The 22487-nt window shown below is 42.9% G+C and overlaps 1 long non-coding RNA gene across 4 annotated transcripts in view; it reads left to right on the plus strand.

Moving 5' to 3' along the window:
- The first annotated feature begins 3438 nt into the window (after positions 1-3438).
- LOC109436076 (uncharacterized) overlaps positions 3439-22487 on the plus strand; it is a 34681-nt gene continuing 15632 nt past the window's right edge. Inside the window, exons 1-6 of one of the 4 annotated variants that reach the window (XR_016019927.1) lie at positions 3443-3665; positions 9782-9933; positions 17958-18014; positions 19337-19505; positions 19970-20091; positions 21773-22382. This is a non-coding gene — a long non-coding RNA (uncharacterized LOC109436076). Of the gene's footprint in view, positions 3666-9781; positions 9934-17957; positions 18015-19336; positions 20092-21772; positions 22383-22487 lie in introns of those variants that run through there. The other 3 variants (XR_016019925.1, XR_002136047.3, XR_016019926.1) reach the window with 3 other exon arrangements.

The following is a 22487-nucleotide window of genomic DNA, read 5'->3' on the forward strand; positions in this document are numbered from 1 at the left end:
AGACCCCCTTTGATCTGAATTCTCACATGGGCGTCTCTTCACTAATTCAACATGACAGCTTCCTCATCCAACCAAAACCCAGAGCTTTTGTTAGCTATTGCATTGCTGGTGCCTCTCTGCCCTGACCTCAAACCTAGACCTCTATAAACTGTTCCACCATCATAGACCCTCTGGTCTGACTGTGACTGGAGATTTCTGTTAACCATTCTAACATCAAGGTCCCCTGATGTGATTTTGAACTATTCCAAGGTCTGTATGTCTCTGGTTTGACCTCCTCTGTTAACAACTCCACCATCAGTACCTTTCTGGTCTGCCTTCAAAACAGGGGTCTCTGTTAAGTATCCTACCATCCCTGTTCCTTTTGCATGATCTTGAACCCAGGCCTTCATTTCATATTCTAACTGAAAGGCCCCTCCAGTCTCAAATCAAACCTAGACCTCTGTTAATTCTTCATCCAAGAATGCCACACTGGTTGCACTTAGACTTCTTTTTAACTATTTAACCTTCAATCCTCTCTGATCTGGCTTTGAATCCAGGTCATTTTAACTCTTAAACCACAATGCTCCACTGGTCTGACCTCAGAGCCGATCCACTATTAGCCACTATAACATCAATGTCCTTCTGGTCTCTTGTCAAACCAGGGTCTCTTTTATTGTCGACAATTCCACCGTCAGTGTCATCCTCATCCCTAATCAAAGCTCTTCCACTATCCTTGCTCTCTCATCTGTTTGATTCTTAACCAGGACTTATTTACTCTTCCCTTATTCAAAGATCTACTGGTCTAATTACCCAACACAGCCATTTCAAAACTATTTCAAAATACTCCTACTCCTCCACTCCAGAGCTGTCCACAAATCCAGTCCTCTGTTAACTACACCGCCATCAACTCCCTCCTGGTTTGACCTCAAACCTGATCCTCTGATAACCGCTCAGTCACCAGTGCCCTGTGGGTCTGTCATTGAACTTGTAAAGTTATCTCTTCCAACATCAGTGCCCTTAGAATCTGAGTGTTCACACCTCATTCACAAACCCCAGGCTCTGGTAACTATCCTAGAATCTATTCCCCTCTTGACTGACCTCAAACCCAGATATTTATTTGATTGTCCCCATCCCTATTTCTCTGTTCTGACCCTAAACCAGGGGCTCTGTAACAATTATACCATGAATGCCTCTCTATTCTGAGTTCCAGCATTTGCTAACTCTTCAAACGTCAATACCTCTCTGTCTAGGTATTCTAACAGAACAATTGTTAACTGATTAAAACCCTGGCCCCTCTTATCTGACCTCAAATCTGGGTCTCTTTATTCTACCACCAGTGATTTTCATTCTATTATTGAACCCTGTGCATTAACTCTTCTGCCATCAATATACCTCTTATCTGACTTTGAGCCATGGTCCCTGTTAACTTTTCCACTGTCAATTCCCCTCGGGTGGTATTACCTTCCACTGGGCCTCTGATAAGGCTACCACTACAAATGTCCCTCTGGCCTGACCTTAAACAAGGGCTTTTGTTAGTAATTTCACCGTTCACACTCCTGGTTTAGAGCACTGACCCAGGCATGTGTCAGTTAAAAATATAACAGTCATGAATTTCTACATTCCACACACCAGACACCAAACCTTTAGCTAAAGGAATAGAAGGCCACCAACTGAATCTTGCCAGTTTATCCATATGGTTAGAACAAGTTTAGCAGTCTCCACACCAGATGTTAAAAAATGAAATAGGCCTATGAATTAGGGTTAGTGGATAATGAATGGAAATAGAGGAAGTAGACACATGGTCTACCTATTTTCCTAACCCTGGACCCTACAAAGGATACTCTCATAGCCTTGGGTGTTCTCTCTTGCAGTGAATGTGAGTGGCCGCAGGTATGCCCCTGAACACTCCTATTACAAAGAGTGATCTTGATCTCATAGATCTTGACTTGACTACCCTAGGTCCATCTCTTTTATTTATTTATTTTTTTTGCTTTTTTATTGAGGTATAATTGACATAGTTTATATTAGTTTCGGGTATCCATCAGAGTGATTTGATATTTATATATAGTGTGAAATGATCACCATAATATATCTAGTTAACATCCATCATGTCACATAATTAGAGTATTTTTTCTTGTGATGAGAACTTTTAAGACATACCCTGTCAGTGACTTTCAAATATGCAACACAGTATTATTAACTATAGTTACTATGCTATACATTACATCCCCATGACTTTTTTATTTTATAACTGGAAGTTTGTACCTTTGGCTCCCTTCACCTATTTCATCCCCCTCTCCCATACCCACCTCTGGGAATCCCCAATCTGTTCTCTGTGTCGATGAGCTTGTTTGTTTGTTTGTTTTTTCTGGTAGGTCCATCTTCAGGTGCTTATTCAAAGGGAGAAGTCACTGATGGTCAAATTCTACCTCACAGTCTCATCTGAATAAAAAAGATGTGCACTGCTCAATTACTGAACCACAAGAAACCCTCAAGTTATTAAGAAAAAAACTTATTATAGTGGCCATAATCTCAGAGCGTGATGTAATAATGATTAGAAATAGCATACAATTATTAAAAAAAAAAAAGAGGCCACCAAACTCCTCCTACCACACTGAGGTTTTGCTAGGGTCTCTAAGGCGGTTTCCTCCATCTGTTCAGAGCAATCCTCTAGCGTTTCATGACAGGCTTGATTTGGTCAGCTCCCAACACAGCAATATTACTCGTTCTTCCGTCAGAGAGATTATTCAAGTGCCAAGTACCATCGCTTCCTATTCTTCATATTTTCAAGCAAAACAACCTGTTCGACACTATTTTTTACACTGCATGTTATATGTTTCAGGAGCTCCTGGAGGACTGATTTCCCAGATTCAGAAAAGTGCCGTCCATCTGCTGTTTTCTTGGGCTTTTTGACTTTTTTATTCTCTCAGAACCAGATGGAAACATGTTCTGAATAAAAGCCAGCCCTGTGTTTTCATGCTGCACTCCACCTACGTGGTTTGCCAGGCTGAGTTTCACAGAAACTCGTGTGTGCCATCGAAGTTCACACACTTCCTGCACCTTTCACCTTGCGCCACGCCCTCCAATTTTCTCAGGTGAGTTTTATTGACTCTTTCAACTAGTAGTCAGATATCTACATTTGGCTGATGAACAAGGTAGTCATTCCACTCAGCTGCTTCCCCAGCTCGTGTTATTCCTGGTGGATTCAGTGTTAAGGTCCCTGGGAGCACTGGGGCATTTTATTTGGGCCTTTGCTGGACAGCCATGTCACAAGGTGGGTCTGCGAACGCAGAATTTGAGATGGAGTTTGAGGTATAAGATGTTTGTTTATTAGAGGTTGATTCTTGTGCAGGGAGCCAGGAGGAAGCAGGGTTGGGCAGACGGACGGTTGACCTGCAGTGCAGGCCCCACAAAATCTTGGCAGCCCCGCCGGCAGCTCCGGAGCAAGCATTGCCTGGCAGAACACTCCCTGTTGGGAGAAAATACCAGGCTTTGTACTGCTGCCCAGCTCAGTCTCATGTGGGTTGGCCCAGGCAGGGCATGACCTCAGGGAGGTGGCTCTCCAAAGCTGAGGCCCCCTGCTGTGGAGCTGACAGCTACACAACGAGTGCTTCCTTGAAAAGGTTCTGGGTAGTGCCAAGAAAGGCATGAGGAAAGGGGCTATGAAAAGAAACAGATACCACTTGGTAAGTAACTGGGGACCCAGATAAAATCCTAGTTCTTCCTTTATTCAATCCGTGGTCCTGAGCCTGTCACCTCAGACTCACTTAAACGTTTGGGAGTCATTTCATTTATTCTTCTGACATATATTGACTGAATCTTTACAGTGTGCCAGGCACTGTGCCAGGATGTAATAGTGAACAAAACAAGGAGAACATCTGTCCTCAGGAAACCGACATTCCCAATGACCCCGAGAATCCATCCAGTGATTCAGAGTCGTCACGCCTGGCCTCGCTTGTGATGATTGTAACACAGTGAGAGCCATGGTCTCAATGCATATTGAGACAGACGGCAGGCTGGTGTGGAAACTGAGGAAATAATCAACTGGATTCATATGGTAACAGGAAGGAGGGAGCCACAGTGGGTTCTTGGTAGGAGTGCAAAGAGAGACGTGTGGAGTTTTAGACGGGCTATTCTAGCAGCAGGCAAGAACAAAAGTGCAGGAAAAAGGAAATGTTACTGCTGCAGCTCACCCTGCTCCTCACATGGGTCAAATAAGGGAAAATAGCTGAGGCCAGGTGTGGGGACAGAGCCAAGAGTGCAGTTTCCAGGCTCTCGGCCTCACGTGGAAAGGTGCTGGCTCAGGTAGTAGATGGCTGTCAGCTGTACCTGTTAGTCAATTGGCCACTGATATAACTGCCGTGACTGCGCTGGGGAGTGGGAGTTGGTTGGTTGGCAGAAAAGCAGGCAGCAGGTCGCACATCGTGTGAATCCAGCCTCCAGTGAGAATATAGTGGTATGACTCCCCTACCTATGGCTCCGTGGGTGTTCCTTTTTGGCCTCACCATGTCCTGCGTTCTTATGTGGGGAGCGGGAGCTGAGACCCCGCAGGCCTCCCCGCACGACACCAGGCCATACTGCCTATCCAGCTGTGTTAAATGTTCATTTTTGGTTTGTTTGCAGCCAAGTTATTGCCCATCGGTGGTAGCAAGGATTGGGGTTTTGGTTTTATGATCTATTTGGTGAGCTCTGTGAATGAATGAATGAATGAATGAATGAATGAATGAATGAATGAATGAAATGTTGGGCAAGAGACCAAAAGGCAGCTGGTTTGTTAATGGGCACATCTTGCAGCTCTTGACTGAGGGCTAACAATGAACTGAAGATTTAAGCTCTCTGTGTCTGTTTGTCTAAACTTTGAATACTTTAAGTGTGCTATACTTGAAAAGACTCTTCTCTCAGAAACGAACTTAGAGACTTTTAAAGAATCCAGGTTCATATAATTAAGGTAAGGCAATTCACGATTATCTACCCCTTTTCCTCTGTGAAACAGAAGTTAGTTACTTTAGTAAAAAGTTACAATTAATATAAGTGGTTGCAACTACACTGAGAAGCAGTAGTGACAGAGATATACAACTGTGCATGTACTTTTGTTTTACAAGGTACTAAAGTAAAAGCAGTGTTTCACAAACGTTTTGGTCCCCCGCCCCCCTTTGACAGTCTTAGGACTTACTGAAAACCCCAAAGTGCTTTGATTTATGTGAATGGTAGCTTTTGATATTTGCCAGGTTAGAAATTAAGACCGAAAAATTTTAAATATTTGTGAATTCATTTGATGATAGCAATGATAAATGCATTGTGTGTTTAACATAACTAATGTCTTAGTATTATTATGAAATTAGTTCTGGCCTTCTGGGCCCTCTGACATCTGTCCTCAAGTTAAGTGCCAATTTGTCCCAGAATATGAAAGAGAATAATGAAGGACAAAACTTGGAAAGTGAATTTCATTAGCCTTGGTCTCTAATATGTGAGTCTTGGAAGAAGCTGTGTGGTGTGTTCCTATCACAGTTTGTTCAATTTTGATGGACTTGTGTGCTCATCTCCTTGGTTTACTGTTTATTGCCACCGCCCACAGCATGAATGGTTATTTTTTACTTCCTCTCTAATCTGCCTAGACAGCAAAGACTCTGTTTTTCCAGAAAAATTTTCTGTGCTTTATATGGACTTTATTATGTTCTTAATTTTTTTAAAAAAGATTTTATTGGGGAAGGGGAACAGGATTTTATTGGGGAACAGTGTGTACTTCCAGGCCTTTTTTCCAACTCAAGTTGTTGTCCTTTCAATCTCAGTTGTGGAGGGCACAGCTCAGCTCCAGGTCCAGTTGCCATTGCTAGTTGCAGGGGGCACAGCCCACCATCCCTTGTGGGACTCGAGGAGTTGAACCAGCAACCTTGTGGTTGAGAGGACACGCTCCAACCAACTGAGCCATCCGGGAGGCAGCTCAGCTCAAGGTGCCGTGTTCAATCTTAGTTGCAGGGGGTGCTGCCCACCATCCCTTGCGGGACTCGAGGAATTGAACCGGCAACCTTGTGGTTGAGAGCCCACTGGCCCATGTGGGAATCGAACCGGCAGCCTTCGGAGTTAGGAGCATGGAGCTCTAACCGCCTCAGCCACTGGGCCGGCCCTAACATAAATATTTTAGAAATGTATGCTTTATGGGAAGTCACTGGAGATTTGTGCCCTTGCTTTTCATAGTACAGAGGGTGCCAAAAAAATGTGTACACATTTTAAGAAAGGAAAAAACTGTATTAAAATTGTAATACTCAATCTATACCGATAACAAAAGATGAATACAAGTTACGTTTGACTTCTGCAATTAGAAGAGGTGCTCAAAGTGGTTACCATCAGCGTCCAGATACTTCTGATTATGGTAAACTGGTTGAGCAACACTGACCAAAGTGTTGACATCTCTTAAAATGTGTATACATTTTTTTGGCACCCCCGGTATGTTGAAACTTAAAGGAAACACTGACCAAAACTCTTATGAAATATTTCTGTTGAGTTTTACTATATTTGTCAGTCCTGGTGGTACTTTCCCTGGTGATATAAGACAACAGCAGTATAGAATTATCAGCCACAATCTCAGTTATTATTGTAAATGTTTACTTGGTCACAACCTTACTTCTTTAATTTAAATCTAGCATCTTCTAGGCCAGTGTTTCTCAATACACATCAGACTTACCCATAAAGTTTTATCAAAATACAGATGTTCAGAACCTGCTCCAGAACATACAGAATCTCTTTACTTGCTAATCTTGGTATATTGTGTATACTATGTCTTAGAATTATTATATATTGTATCTCAAGATTTTTTTCTTCGTAAAACAATTATTCTTTTTTGTAGATCAGATGTGGTATTTACTGGCTTCTTTGAAAATAGCCTTAATCATTGATCTTAAAGACATTTTGTCTAAAAAAATTTTCCTGGAATGGCTTAAAACCACAAACATTTATTATCTCACAGTTTCTGTTGGTCTGGAATCTGTGTGCAGCTTAGCTGGATAGTTGTGGCTCAGGGTTTCTCATGAGGTTGCATGTGGGGCTATAGTCATCTGAAGGCTAGACTGGAGCTGCAGGGTCCACTGCCAAGAAAGCCACTCACATGGCTGGTGGTTGGTGCTGGCTGCTGGCTGAGGCGTTTCAGTTCTCCTCCATGGGCCCTCTCATCCTCCAGAGCCTCTTTTACATGTGGCCTTTCCAACAGGATAGCCTGTATTTCTTTACTTATTGTCTGGGTTCCAATTGAGAGGGGAGTGCGGAATGCAAGTCTATGTTGGAAGCTGCAGTCTTTTTATAAACTAACCTCAGAGGTGATATCCCATCATTTCTGCCATATTCTATTTGTTAGAAGTGAGTCAGTACACCCAGGCCACACTCAAGGGGAGAGGATTACACAAGGGCATGAATACCAGCAAGTGGGATCATGCGGGACTGTCTTAGAGGCTGCCTGCCACACTGCCTCTAGGTGTGTGGGGTCCTAGACAAACATTTTTTCAAGACCTGTGTCTATATAAACAATTTGAATTAAAAAATATTTTACAGGGTCGGCCCGGTGGCTCAGGCAGTTGGAGCTCCATGCTCCTAACTCCGAAGGCTGCCGGTTCCATTCCCACATAGTCCAGTGGGCTCTCAACCACAAGGTTGCTGGTTCAACTCCTCGAGTCGCACAAGGGATGGTGGGCTCCGCCCCCTGCAACTAAGATTGAACACGGCACCTTGAGCTGAGCTGCCACTGAGCTCCTGGATGGCTCAGTTGGTTGGAGTATATCTTCTCTACCACAAGATGCTGGTTCGACTCCCGCAAGGGATGGTGGACTGCACCCCCTGCAGCTAGCAACCGCAACTGGACCTGGAGCTGAGCTGTGCCCTCCACAGCTAAGACTGAAAGGACAACAACTTGAGTTGGAAAAAAGTACTGGAAGTACACACTATTCCCCAATAAAGTCCTGTTCCCCTTCCCCAATAAAATCTTTAAAAAATATATATTTTACAGAATCATGGGTCCATAGGAGCTGTTGTGATTTATTGATGCACATTTAGAACAGTGCAGAGTAGTACTTGTGTATTTGTTTACTGTCCAATCAATGCACTTACGGAATCCTCGTAGTTGTCCAGGCTCCATCTCTTCCTGTTCAGGTCCAGGAACCATCTCCTTATGTTCTTTATTGTCAGATGTGCCATTTCTGGCTAATTTTATCTCCCACCTCAAGAAGGTAGCAACACCATTGTTACTCAGAATGCCGTGGCTCTTTAGAACCTGTTTGTACTGGGAAAATATAGATCTTCTTGCCTCTATAGGTCCCTAATACCATTTCTTTAATGCTGGTTATGTCTTACTTGTAACACTGTATCATCCATTGGGCTGCCAATAAATACTGGCTTCTAATGACTCCTCCTTCAGAAGTTGTTATGGTGCTTTGTTGATAAGGTGATAAGGACCACGAAAGCAAGCAAGCCTTATGCAACGTATGCAGGAAAATGTGAAAAATACTTTATTTTCTGGTCATGTGAAATTTCCTGTTTGGAATTTTATAGCATAAATATAGAAAAACACATCTTGTAACTGTGTATTCTCTTGAACTCTTTCAATAATAATCACTGCATTCCTAGAATGAGATCTATTTCGAGTGTGAGTGCATCCCTGCCTTCCACATACCACCAGTGGGGAGGAAAGCAAGGGGCCCAAGGCAAAGTAAGAAGAGAAGTCCCATTTGTACAGAGAGTGTCCATTATTCATCTGGCATAGCTTGAGACGGACCTGGGGGAGCATGATGTCACCACGTGGATGAGCCAAGTGAGCCCATTGGAGGTGTGAAGCGATAGTCACGAAAGTCGTTGGAGCAGGTAGCCATGGACCAGAGGACCCCCTAATACATGGTGCAGAGCCTGTGAAGGAAATGACTCCTAGCTGCCAGCAGCAGAGGGACAGACAGGGTAAAGGCGCCTGTCACCACCTCTGCCACCTTTGGGTGCTCTAGACTAGACGAGGCCCCACAGTTGGAATACTGACAGGTGAGAGCTGATACACAGTCCACACATGCGGCGTAAAGCCAAAGGTTGGCAGTGGCTTGTTCAGACCTAGGGCTTTGAAAATGGCCTGTAAACGACATGAATGAGTCACTCAAAATCAGCATGTCACCACCATACTGATTCCCGTCTCATGAGATCCTGTGAAAGAAAGCCACACCAGCCAGTGGGAGCAATCCACTTGCCAGGTCACCCCCCTGGAGCTAGCCATGGAGCCCCGGGACAGCCCCATATGTACAAGTACCAGAGTTCATCAGGGGATCTGTCTGACCCCATACACAGGACAGAGGGTAAGAGAGAACATCAAAAAGGAGAAGTGGGGATCACTTCTGGCCCCAGCCAGTTCCGGCCACCAGAGGGAGTTTTAGACCACATTGAGGAAGGCACACCAAAGCATGCGGCCCCCTGCAGTTCAGCGCCGGAGCAGGGTTCCTACTTGAACTGCTTGTAGCTTGGGGCAAGGTATACTAAGTTCCATATCATCTTTCATTAGGAACTTATTCAAGAACTGTTATCTTGTAATAGTGTGCTGGGTTTAGAATATGTCTGTGAATTCTTTGATCTTCCTCCATTTAAAAGATGGTGCTTAATTCCCCTCCCCATGAGAGTGGGCTAGACTTAGTGACTCACTTCTAATGAACAGAATTTAGGGATGTGACAGTGTGTAACTGCCAAGACTGGCTCATAAAAGACAACAAAGCTTTCTCTCTCTGTCTCTGTCTCTGTCTCTCCTCCCCTCTCTTCCTCCCTCTTCCCCCCCACACCTCTCTCTTAGACCACGTGCTCTGGGGAAAGCCAGCTGCCATGTCGTGAGGACATATCAAGCAGCCCTATGGAGGGGCCCATGTGGTGAGGAGCCAAGGCTTCCTGCCAACAGCCGTGTCCGTAAGCTTGGAAGCAGACCCTCCTACCCAAATGAGGCTTCAGGTGAGACAACAGCCCCAAACACCCTCCTAGTCGCCACTTGTGCGAGAGCTGGAGCCAGAACCACCCAACTAAGGCGCTCCTGGACTCCTGGCCCTCCAAAAATGTGTAAGATAATAAATGTTTGTGGTTTCAAGCCACGAAGTTTTGGGGATAACTTGTTATACAACAAAAGATAACTAGTACAAACACTATTGGTTAAAACTGTTCAGTAAAACTTAAAAAATCAGGTCTCCAGTTCAAGGGTGGGGTGAAGTGATGAAAACATGGGGACTATATTTAGCCTTCTGAAGTGGAAAGATCTTGTTTAAGTTTGTCAACGGCTACCATATGTATAGAAATTGGACTAATTACAAGTCTGTGTCATTTTAAAAGCCCCCCCAAAGAACTATTCAATAATTCTCAGTAACCATGAGTAATTGGATATATTTAAAATATGAATTGCATTTAAAAACTATAATTAAAAAAGTATAATAAAACTTGCAAAGAGTTTATTCTTGTTTTACTCCCAGCTAATCTGGCTAAGTGGTTGTGTATGTTTTTGTACAGCGGTTGCTTTCCACTGACTCACTTAAAGACTCAGCAGAGCTCTTATGCAGGTTGGTGGAGAAGGTGGAGCCAAGAGATGTCAGGAGCTAGGGTCCCTGCATCAGGGATTGGAGGAGAGCCACCTGCCCATCATCAGGAATACCCACTGTAGGCTTTACTGCTCCTTGGAATCACCTCCCAGGGCTAGGATGAGATGAACATAGCATCTAGAGCGCAAAATTTAAGGAGGTGCTTCAACTGATGAATACATAAATAAAATGTGCTCTATCCCTATGATGGAATAGTATTCAGCCATAAAAAGGAATGAAGTGTTAATGTATGCTATAATGTAAATGAATCTCAAAAACATCACTTGATAAGGGATCAAATATATGGTGATGGAAAGAGAACTGACTCTGGGTGATGAACACACAATGTGATATATAGATGATATATTACAGAACTGTACACCTGAAAGCTATGTAACTTTACTAATAATTGTCACCCCAATAAATTTTAATTTAAAAAAATCACTTGCTATGGAGAACCAGAGGTTGCCAGGGAAGCCCAAGAAGAGCTGGAAAATGAAGACAACACAGAGAAGGCAAAGCTGAGGCATGTGGGCATTCTGAATGTTGGTGGTATTATTATCCGAGCCCTTGGATCCAGCCTTGTCTAAAGTCGAACTACACCTGAACTTCACGGTTGTATGATATAGGTCTGGAATTCAGACAGAATGTGTCAGCAATGATGGCTTGTCTCTGCCCCTCCATATCTGGGGCCTCAGATGGAAGATCAAAGGCCAGGGGCTTGATTATCTAAAGGCTCCCTCATTCGTGTGTGGTGACTAATGGTGGTTGTAGCCTGGGCCTCAGTTCGTCTCTATGTGGGCATCTCCACGCTTCCTCACAGCATGGTCGCTGGGTTCCAAGGCCAAGCATCCTGAAAGAGAGAGGTGGAAGTTGCATCACCTTTCCTGACCTAGTTTTGGAAGTGATGTAGCGTCTCTTCTCCCAAATCCTATTCATTGAGACGGTCACAAGGTCCTCCCCAAGTTCAGATGGAGAAAAAATATATTCTGCTTCTTCATGGGGAGCAACAAGTTTCTGGAAAGGCACGTGGGACCTGAAATATTGCTGTGACCATTTCTGGAGATTATAATCTGCCATGAAATACCGGGCAAGTTGCTTCACCTCTCTGGGCCTGTTTCCTCTAGAGTAACATGAGGATAATAATAGTGTCTATATTGTAGAGAGACAATCACATGAGATAATGCATATAAAATACTTAGCACAGTGCCAGCAGCATAGTAAGTGCTCAGTGAAAATTAGAAGTTATTGTCAATAATCATTGAACAATGAGGCATCTTGATACATCTGAAACAGACTGTTGTGGGTTGAATTATGTTCCCCCCAAAAGACATATTTAAGTCCAAACCCCTGGTACCTGTGAATGTGACCTTATTTGGAAATCAGGTCTTTGCAGATCTAATTAAGATGTAAGTTAAGGTGAGGTCATAGAAGATTAGGGTAGGCCCTATATCCACTGTAATGCAGGGAGTCATGCGGGGTCTCTGCTCCCGCTCCCCACATGAGAACGCAGGATATGGTGAGGCCAAAAAGGAACACCCACGAAGCCATAGGTAGGGGAGTCATACTACTATATTCTCGCTGGCGGCACTATAGTCTCAATGGAGGCTGGATCCACACTGTCAGCAACCCGCCATCCTAACTGCAATCCGCGCTTGCCAGCCCAGCCACCATCTTCTTGCTAGCCCCCATTTTTTCTGCTAGCATAGCCTCAAGCAGTTATATTAGTGGCCAATGGCTCATTGGTTACAGCTGACGGCTAACTAGCCACAGCTGATGGCCATCCAATCACAGTTGATGGCCCTTTACTACCTGAGCCAGCACCTTTCTATGTGAGGCCGAGAGCCTGGAAACTGCTTTCTGGGGCTCTGTCCCCACATTCACTCACTGGTATCCTTATGAAAAGAGACAGAGACACACACAGGGAGAATGCCATGTAACCGTGGAGGCAGAAGTTAGAGTTATGTGTCTGCAAGCTATGGACCACCAAGGATTGTTGGCAACCACCAGAGGCTGGAAGAGGCAAGAGAGGATCCTCCCCTATAGGTTTCAGAGGGAGTATGGCCCTTCCAACAGCTTCGTTTCAGACTTCTAGCCTCTAGAACTGTTAGAGAATAAATTTCTGTTATTTTAAGACAAGAAAAAAATCTCAGCAGACATTTACTGAGAGCCTCTTCTGTGCCAGGCGCTGGGAATACAATGGTGATTAAGGCAAGGACCCTGCCCCGAGTTGCTGGCAGCAATACGGACAGTAAAGCAATGAACAGAGTGGCTTTAGAATGAAGGCATGGTACTCTGTAGGAGAGGCTCTGGGTTGGGTGTCCCCAAGACCACCCCCAGATTTGATGACTTGTTTGGAGGACTCACAGGATTCCATGTAGTCATACAGCTGTGATTTATTACAGTGAAAGGACACAAAACAGAATCAGCAAAGGGAAAAGGCACACAGGCAAAGTCTGGAGGGAACCAGGAAGAAGCTTCTATGACGTTTCATACAGGACACACTTAATTCCTCCAGCAATGAACTGTGGCAACACATTTAAAATATTGTCTACGGGGAAACTTGACTGAGCCAAAGAGTCCAAGATGTATCGGGGGCCGGTCACATAGGCACGCTTTGGCTAGCGTGTACCAAAGTCCTAGAGTGCCAGAAGGAAAGCAGGTGTTCAGCATAAACCACAGTGTTTGTATAAAGTTTAGGTACAGTGAGCCACTCATCATTTAGAGAGCGGTGGGAACCCTCGCAAAATCTGGGTTCCCAGATGCCAGCTGTATTAGCTCAGGCTGTCATACAAGATACCACAGATTGGGTGGTTTAAACGGCAGAAATTTGTTTTCTCACAGTTCTGGAGGCTAGAAATCCAGGATCAAATACCACTAGGATTGGTTTCTGGTGAGGACTCCCTGGTTTATAGATGGCTGCCTTCTCACTGTGTCCTCACGTGGCCTTCCTTCTGTGCATTCATGGACAGAAAGAGATCTGTGGGGTCTCTTCCTCTTACAAGGACAAGTCCTACTGTGCTTCCCCGAAAATAAGACCAGGACTTATATTAAGTTTTGCTCCAAAAGACACGTTAGGGCTTATTGTCATGCCGGAGTCCCTGCTCGCTGCACCATTTGTCAGGCAGGGCGGCCTGCGGGGTCTCTGCTCCCGCTCCCCACACAAGAACGCACGACATGGTGAGGCCAAAAAGGAACACCCACGGAGCCATAGGTAGGGGAGTCATACCACTATGGTCTCACTGGAGGCTGGGCCCACCGGACGCGCGACCTGCCGTCCACCTTTCCGCCAACCGACTGACCGACGACTCTCCTCCACTCACCTCGACTCTGTTCTTCTACTCTCTTCTGCTCTCCTCGGCTCCTCGGCAATCCTCGGCAATCCTCGGCAGTCCTCGGCAATCCTCGGCAGTCCTCGGCTCTCCTCCGTAGCCGCAGCAGTTATACCAGCGGCCAATCGGCTAACCGGCCACAGCCGACGGCCAGTCAGCCACAGCCGACGGCCATCCACCACCCGAGCCAGCACCCTTCCATGTGAGGCCGAGAGCCTGTAAACTACTTTCTGGGGCTCTGTCCCCACACTTATGTTCAGGGGGAGTCATCCTGAAAAATCATGCTAGGGTTTATTTTTCGGTTAGGTCTTATTTTTGGGGAAACACGGTATTAGATTAGGGCCCCACCCTTATGACCTTATTTAACCTTAATTTCCCCCTTAAAGTCCCCATCCTCAAATATAGTCACTTTGGAGGGTTAGGGCTTTAACATATACTTTTGGGGAAGGGGCTACAATTCAGTCCATAACACTAACCAAGGGCCAACCTTGCAAGCAGACCTTTCTAAGGACAAGTCTCAGGCCTGCTGTTAACTCTTTCCTGCACAAGCTCTATACCAGATTCTGGAAGTCTTGAAATGGCTGCCAATTACATTGCTTCCTGGGAAGCAGGAGGTCCCATTTGGTGCTTGTGGTCCAGATTAAAATGGTTCTTTCCCCGTTGATTAAGAACCTTCCTGCCACCTTGGCCCTGATGTAGGACTATTTCTCTCTGAGTCCCCAAATGATGTAGGGGACTTGTGAGTGAGTGAGTGCCGGGATTGTGTCTCGTGAAGCCGAAGAATGGAAACATGGACCAGGGAGAGGCAAAGAGTTTTAAAAAGAAGATAGTTTATTGAAAGCAAAGTGTCAGATCTCCCGAGCGGGAGGGGGTCCCAAATGGGGGTGCCCCGTGACTGAGGCAAAAGCTCTTACTTTTATACCTTCCCTTGCTTGGTTGGGGCAGGAGAGCTGGTGCCTTTTTTTTTTTAAGGTATTTATTTTTTTTTTTATTGGAGAATATTGGGGAACAATGTGTTTCTCCAGGGCTCATCAGCTCCAAGTCATTGTCCTTCAATCTAATTGTGGAGGGCGCAGCTCAACTCCAAGTCCAGTCGCTGTTTTCAATCTTAGTTGCAGGGGGTGCAGCCCACCATCCCATGCGGGAATTAAACCTGCAACTGTGGGCACAGAGCCAGGAGTGCAGTTTCCAGGCTCTCGGCCTCACGTGGAAAGGTGCTCACTCGGGTAGTAAATGGTCATTAACTGTGATTGGATGGCCACCAGCTGTGGCTAGTTGGCCGTCAGCTGTAACCAGTGAGCCATTGGCCACTAATATAACTGCCGTGGCTATGCTAGCAGAAAAATGGGGGCTAGCAAGAAGATGATGGCTGGGCTAGCAAGAAGATGATGGCTGAGCTAGCAAGCGCAGATTGCAGCTAGCACTGTGGATTGCAGCTGGCAAGTGAGGTTGGTTGGCAGAGAGAAGTGGACAGCAGGTTGCGGATAGTGTGGCTCCTGCTTCCTGTGTCTCCAACCCAGCCGCCAGCGAGACTATAGTGGTATGACTCCCCTATCTATGGCTCCGTGGGTGTTCCTTTTTGGTCTCACCATGTCCTGCGTTCTTATGTGGGGAGCAGGACCAGAGACCCCCGCATGACACCCTGCATGACAGCAACATTGTTGTTAAGGGCTTGCACTCTAACCAACTGAGCCATCCGGCCGCCTCTCCAGAAGCTCAGCGGCAGTTTGTTGTCTTCAATCTAGTTATGGAGGGCGCAGCTCACTGGCCCATGTGGGAATTGAACCGGCAATCCTGTTGTTCGGAGCTCGTGATCTAACCAACTGAGCCATCCGGCCGCCCCAGCTGGCGCCTTTTAATGGAATTTGTCTACCAGGTTTGTTCTGTTAGCCCATCCTGAAGGGATTAGCAAAATAACCTATTCTTATCTATCAGATCTGTTTGTCAGGCCAAAAGTAATTTTATAATTAACCTCAAGGCCTTGTTACATTTTGTCTTGGAGCGAAGGAGTGATTTCAAAACCTGGAGTTTCAGAATATGGCTATCTTTTGTTAATTCCACCATGGACCTCCCTGTCTACCTAAAAACATGCTAATTAACCTGTCTGGGCCCCAGCTGACAAGACCAGAAGTTGAAGGGTTAGCAGGAGGCAGCCGTACATGGAAACAGACTAATAACCCATGCCAATAGAGGCACCATATTGTGTGGCTGTGATCAAAGCCTCTCTTTGGGAAGTGACATGAGAGGGAGGCATGGTGGACATCAGTTGAGTCAATGGGCTTTGGACAATTTGAAGTTCAAGCTGGATTTGACTTCTGGATCCGAAACTCTTATTGGCATGACCTATGCAGCTATTTAATAACTATTTGAAGACTGTTTTAAATGAATGTTTACCCTTGGTGAAATTAATGCTCTAAGTCTTGGTTTCATCATCTGTAAAAGTTATGATGATGATAATAGTCTCACCAAATTGTTCAATAGATTGAACAATTTAATGTAATTAAAGTCCTTTTTCATGATGTCTGGCTCAGTTAGTGCTGGAAAAAAAGACAACCAGCATTAAATATAAATGGTCAGGGAACAGAGGACTGAACTAAGGGCCATATGAATGTGGATGATTTCCCACTGATGCTGTTATTCTGGGGCTGCTCTAAGCCATCAGCTTTGGAAGTGATGGAATTCCAAATCACTGGGTGGATGATAAACCGATAAGAATATTCCTGAAGTGCAGGTGTTTAACATCTGGGATTTTGTGGTTACATTGTTCTAGGTTCAAATTCTGGATCTTCTTGTTTTGTCAGGTAAACATCTCTGCGTCTTACCTCAAGGATAAGATTATCTTATCTGTGAAGTAGGAATGATACTAATGGCATATGCCTCAATCAGTTTTTGTAATGCTATCACATCAATAAATGTCATCTATTATTAGCAAAAAAAAAAAAAAAAGAAAAAGAAAAAAAAAAAGAATATTCCCGATCTTACCATAGTCTCATGAATCCTTGTAACAAACCTCCAGCACTAATAACGTTATTATATTTGCAGTAGTTGGATTCTTGGAAGCCTAAAGAAAAGGAGTGCACAAATGAATACTAACTGAAAACATGTCATGGCCAGAAAGCTAAGTATGACATTGTTTAAAGTTTAACACTGGAGATCCAGAATGACTCCACGAGCACTTACAGTGCTAAAGGGAACAGTTCATAACAACGCTATAACTGTCATAAATCTGAATGTACTAAATAATAAAATGGCAAGATGCAAAAAGTATAACCTCCAGGAAATGAGAGAAATAGATAATGGGAACACAACAGCAGCAGATTTTAACTTAACCTTTGTCAGCCTAGGATAGACCTAGTAGACACAGCAAAACAGTATAATTAATAAAGCTCTAGCAAGCTTATTTTCTTATCCATGAATACATCTTGTCGGTGACTATGGAACATTAATAATCATTGACCCTTATCGTAGGACACAAAAGTTCAATAAATTCAAAAAAGAAGAATGGATACACACCATATTCTCTGACCATAATGCAATAAACTTTGATTTCTTTTTTTTTTAATTTATTGGGGTGACAATTGTTAGTAAAATTACATAGATTTCAGGTGTACAATTCTGTATCATATCATCTATAAATCCCATTGTGTGTTCACCACCCAGAGTCAGTTCTCCTTCCATCACCATATATTTGATGATTTCTTTTAAACAAAAACAAAAATCTCAAAACTCCAATAGCTTAGAAAAATTTTTAATATCTCTACTAAGCTACTCTTACATCAATGTATAAATAAACCAAAATTTGCAGACCATCTAGAGTAATAATATTGAAAAAATCTTTCTGTAATGCAAATGTTGCGTATCAAAATGTATAAGATATAGCTAAATCTGATCTCAGAGCAAAACCGTAGTTTAAGATAGAATTTACAAGATATAGTTGAAAAGTTCCTAAATATACCCAAAACAAAATCAATAGGAAAATGATAAACTGTGGGAAATATTTTCAATACTTGAGAGACAAAGGGTGTAGTATTGTGATTTATATTTCTCTTACACATTTATATTTGGTCTTTGTCCACAGTTCCTGGCTCACAGTTACCGAAACCCTTGGAATTTCCTGAGTGATGGAGTGATAAAGGTATCTCTTGTTATGTAAAGGAAGTGATTTTGGAAATCTCTAAGGCTGGGGGTTGGTTGCCAGGGGAAACCAACCAAGTGATTAGAGACTTGGAACTTTCCCACCCCTTGGCCTCCGGAGATGGGAGAGGGGCTAGAGAGATTGAGTTCAATCACCAAAGGCCAATGATTTCATTAGTCATGCCTCTGTAATGAAGCCTCCATAAAATTCCCCCCAAAAAGGATGGGGTTTGGAGAGTTTCCGATTTGGTAAACACGAGGAAATTTGGGGAGAGCGGTGCACTCAGAGCATGGAGCCTCTGCCCTTTTCCCATATCTTGCCCTATCTCTTCCATCTGGCTGTACCTGTGTTATATCATTTTACAATAAAGAGGTAATCTAGTAAGTGATGTTTCTCTAAGTTCTGTGAGCCACTTTAACAAATTAATCAAACCCAGGTTGGGGGTTGTGGGAATCTCCAATTTATAGCCAGTCGATCAGAAACATTGCTGATAACCTGGTCTGGTAATTGGTGTCTGAAGTTGGCAGGCGGGGCAGTCTTGGTCTGAGCCCTTAAACCTGTGGAATCGGATGCGATCTCTCCGTAGATAGTGTCAGAATTGAGTTGAATTGTGGGACAACCAGCTTGTGTCAATGAATCGCTTGTTTGATGTGTGAGGAAACCCTCCCTCCCCACAATGGAATTGGGTCCAGAACCCAAAGGAAAGGGCTAATTTCTTTAATTTATAAATCAATAAGAAAAGACAAAAAATGGATAGAAAACAGACAAAAGACATAAATAGAAAGTTCACAAAAAAGAAAGATAAATAGCCAATTAATATGTGAAAATATGCTCAACTTCATTCATAAGAAAGTCTAACCAAACAATGAAATATTATTTTCACTTTTCAGATTGATAAAAATTTATGTTTTCTAATATCCAGTGTAGACAAGGGTATAAGGAAATGTGATAATATACAGTAGGTGGAAGTATAAAATTAAACAAGAGTTTTGGAGGAAGTTTGGCAATATTTATCAAAGTTTTCGATTTATACATGTTTTGATCCAAGAATTCCATTGCTAGGAAGTTATTTTTTAAATATAAAAAGTAGCTAACTACATATTTTTAATGGAAGGATAAAATTTAAAAATATATAAATAGCTGTTTGTTTTTTAAGTCAAAAAGGGAAGATAAAATGGTTTCCTATGGGAAGAGGGAGGGAGGGAAGAAAGGGGTGGAGACAGGGAGAGAAGCTAGATCTGAATATACCATATTATTGTTGTATTTGAAACCATGTAAATATAATAATTATTATGTGATATAATTATATTCTATTTTAAAAGTCTTGTATACCCTAAAGTAAGGAAGTTATGGAAGATTACTGGGGTCACATCAACCAAGCGTAAAAGGCCCTCACTGGCCGAAGATGGAGTGATTTGAGCATCAAAAAGAATAACTGCAATGGATTGAAATACCTGAACTACCCATGAGATCATAATGATGCTAAAAAATGTAATTGGCCACCTTTGGAGGATGCTGGTAAACCAGAACATTATTCTGAAAGCTGGAGAATAAACAGAGAGAGTAACTGACTAGCTAATTGATACTAAAGAATTATTGTTGAATTTTTGAGATACGATAATGATGTATGGCTAACTTGTTCAAAAGAGTTATAGTTTAGAGCCACATCTTGAAATATTTATGGGTGAAATGATATGCTATCTGGGTTTGCTTCAGAATAATCCAGTAGGGAGGGGGAAGTAGGTGGAGACTATAGAGGAAACAAAATTGGTTGTGAATTGATAACTGTTGAAATGGGATAATAAATGCATGGAGATTTATTATATTATTCTCTCTACTTTTCTATATGTTTGAAATTTTCCAGAGTAGAAATATAATTTTATGGAGGCAAAACTATATTGAGAGCCTGACTTTGGCCCACTCTGCTAACCATAATGTCTTAAATTTTTTGTTAGTTTACTTTTGTTTTAGAAAACAAAAAGAGAGGGAAGTCATGAAGTCTTGTCTACCTAAGGGAGAACCAGAACTGCTACAGAGAGAAGGGGACTTACACGCAATGTCTTTAAAAAAAAAATGAGTAAGTTTTTGCCTACAATTCCAGGCCAAATATGGGGTGTGGGCAAATGGGTGACCTAGAATTCTATGTCATTTCTGGGAGAACTGAAAAGAGCTTCTGGAGCCAGATAGCCTGGGTTCAAATCTTGGTTCTGCTGTTTATTTCCTGTGTGACTCTGAGCAAGTTATTCAACCACTCTGTGCCTCAGTTACTTCATCTGTAAAATGGGGATGATAGTACCTACCTCATGGATTGTTGTGAGGATGAATGGACTAATATGTGGAGAGTATTTAAAACACTGAGTGACTGGCACATAGTAAGCACTCAGTAAGTGTTGGCTACTGTGATTATAGTTGTTGTCAGAGTGTATAGTACAAGACAGACTTGATGAGGGATGAGACTGGAGAAGTAGGTAGGCTTACAGGTTACAGGAAGGAGTGTGTCTTCTATTTGGCAGGGAGTCATTGAAGGGTTTTAAGTAACGCTAACAGCTAACACTGCTGAGTGAGGATAGAAACTTCATTTCTCACAAGTGGTTAAAACCTGAATTTCCTACATGTGCAATTAACTATGAAATGGTTCAGGGCAAGTTGAGAACCTCTGACTGTGTTTTGAACTGCTGTTTCCTTAACAGTAAGTGGGTGCCATGGCTTTGGGAATTGGCTCCCACTGGTGACATGACTCAGGATTGTATGAAACTAGGACCTCTAAAACGTCATCGAGTCATATTTCATGCAAGATCTGTGTATACACATTATATAATTAAAGTAGTATGTTGTGTATGTTTAACGCTAGCCCTCGATTAAGGGCACTGTACTTGTAAAAAGCATAATTCCAGTAATCAAATTTTAGTTTTATTTTGGCAAATGAGAAACATACACAAAAGTCTAGAAAGCAGCAAAATGAACATTCCGTACCCATCACCCAGCTCCAACTGTTATGGACTCGTGGCTAATCTTATTTCATCTATATCCCACCCCACCCATAGTGGACCCTCAGATATTGTGAAGCAAATCCCAGACATCATATTATTTCATGTAGAAAATGTCAGTATGTGTTCCCGAAAGATAAGGACTCTTTAGAAAATCTAACCCCAATAACATTTTCTCAGCTAAAAACTAATAATTCCTAAATATTGTTAAATATCACTCAGCCTTCACATTACCTTGAATATATATATTCATAAGGATGCCCCGTGCCTCCATAATTAGGCACATACTGTAGGTCCTCTCTCTCTTTGTGATGCCATCAGTCATTGATAAGCAGTGCCTAGATCCATTTATTCACAAGGGATTACAAAATAGAATGTTCTGATCTCTAATTCCTTCTTCATTCATTAGCCCTGATATATCTATAAAGGAGAATTTCCCCTAGCCAACTTTTTGGCTAGTATAAGAAAAACAGGTTACATGCTTGATTCTTTCCCTGTATTTACCAGTTTTCAGTATAAAGAGTTGTTTTCCAAGCATCTTCCAAAGGTGACTAATGAGCCACCTTTATTTGTGTCGTTGTGAACTTGTGGATTTTAAGCATGTTTATATTCAATGGGGTTCGAGCCATTGAAATTATAATCCTTGTTGATGCTCGAATTGTCCCATCTCTAATCAGCGGGACCATCTTCAGCTTTGTCTTCAGGAGCCTTTTCTCAGGACTCCTGGACTTTCCACTCTAACAAAGCCTTCCTTTCTTTTTGGTATTGCAGGTTCATCCTGTTCTCCCACATGGCTTGATGCTTTGTCAGAGGTTCCTCTTGGGGACAGTGTTGCTCCAGAAATGCCAAGAAGCCTATACTCCCTCACCCCACCCCCATCTACATGCCCTTTTCTTCCACCCTTCGGGTCTGAAAACAATGCCACCTATCCTTCTGGAAAGCTGGCTGCCTGCTGCCTGGTTTACGGGGAAACCTGCTCACTACTGCTGCACTTGCCTTTCTTCTTCGAATCAGAAATCAATCTGAGGTCTAAACTGCAAACTTACACATCATTTCTGGAATTCCATTTCTACTTTACCTAGGCTTTGTGAGTCCGCACTAGTTAACTCCACATTAGGTCCTGCAAATTTCCCGTGTTGTCAGGAAATCCTGGAAGCTAAAGGCCTGGAGGAGGGCATCATCTCACAATAGTGTTTTCTCTAACCTTTAGAAAAGTCATCCATGCTTTTTGCAAGTTTTGAAGAAAAGAAAGAACTATGTTGTAGAAATAAATGGCAACATAAACCCAACATCCTAGCAATGTCTCATTTCTGTACTTTACATTTATGTATTTCTAAATGTTCATGTTTATATTTACATAAATGTATTTTTATAAAATTGGGTTCCCTTGTATTCATCATTTTGGATCATACTTTTTCACTTCTCTATGTACTGTTATATGCAGTTTTCCAGTAACAATAACTTGTGAATATATATTTTATAATTT

Source organism: Rhinolophus sinicus, chromosome 18, assembly GCF_057876585.1.
Source record: "Rhinolophus sinicus isolate RSI-liver-muscle chromosome 18, RSI-T2T, whole genome shotgun sequence".
In the NCBI taxonomy this organism is placed as follows: domain Eukaryota; kingdom Metazoa; phylum Chordata; class Mammalia; order Chiroptera; family Rhinolophidae; genus Rhinolophus; species Rhinolophus sinicus.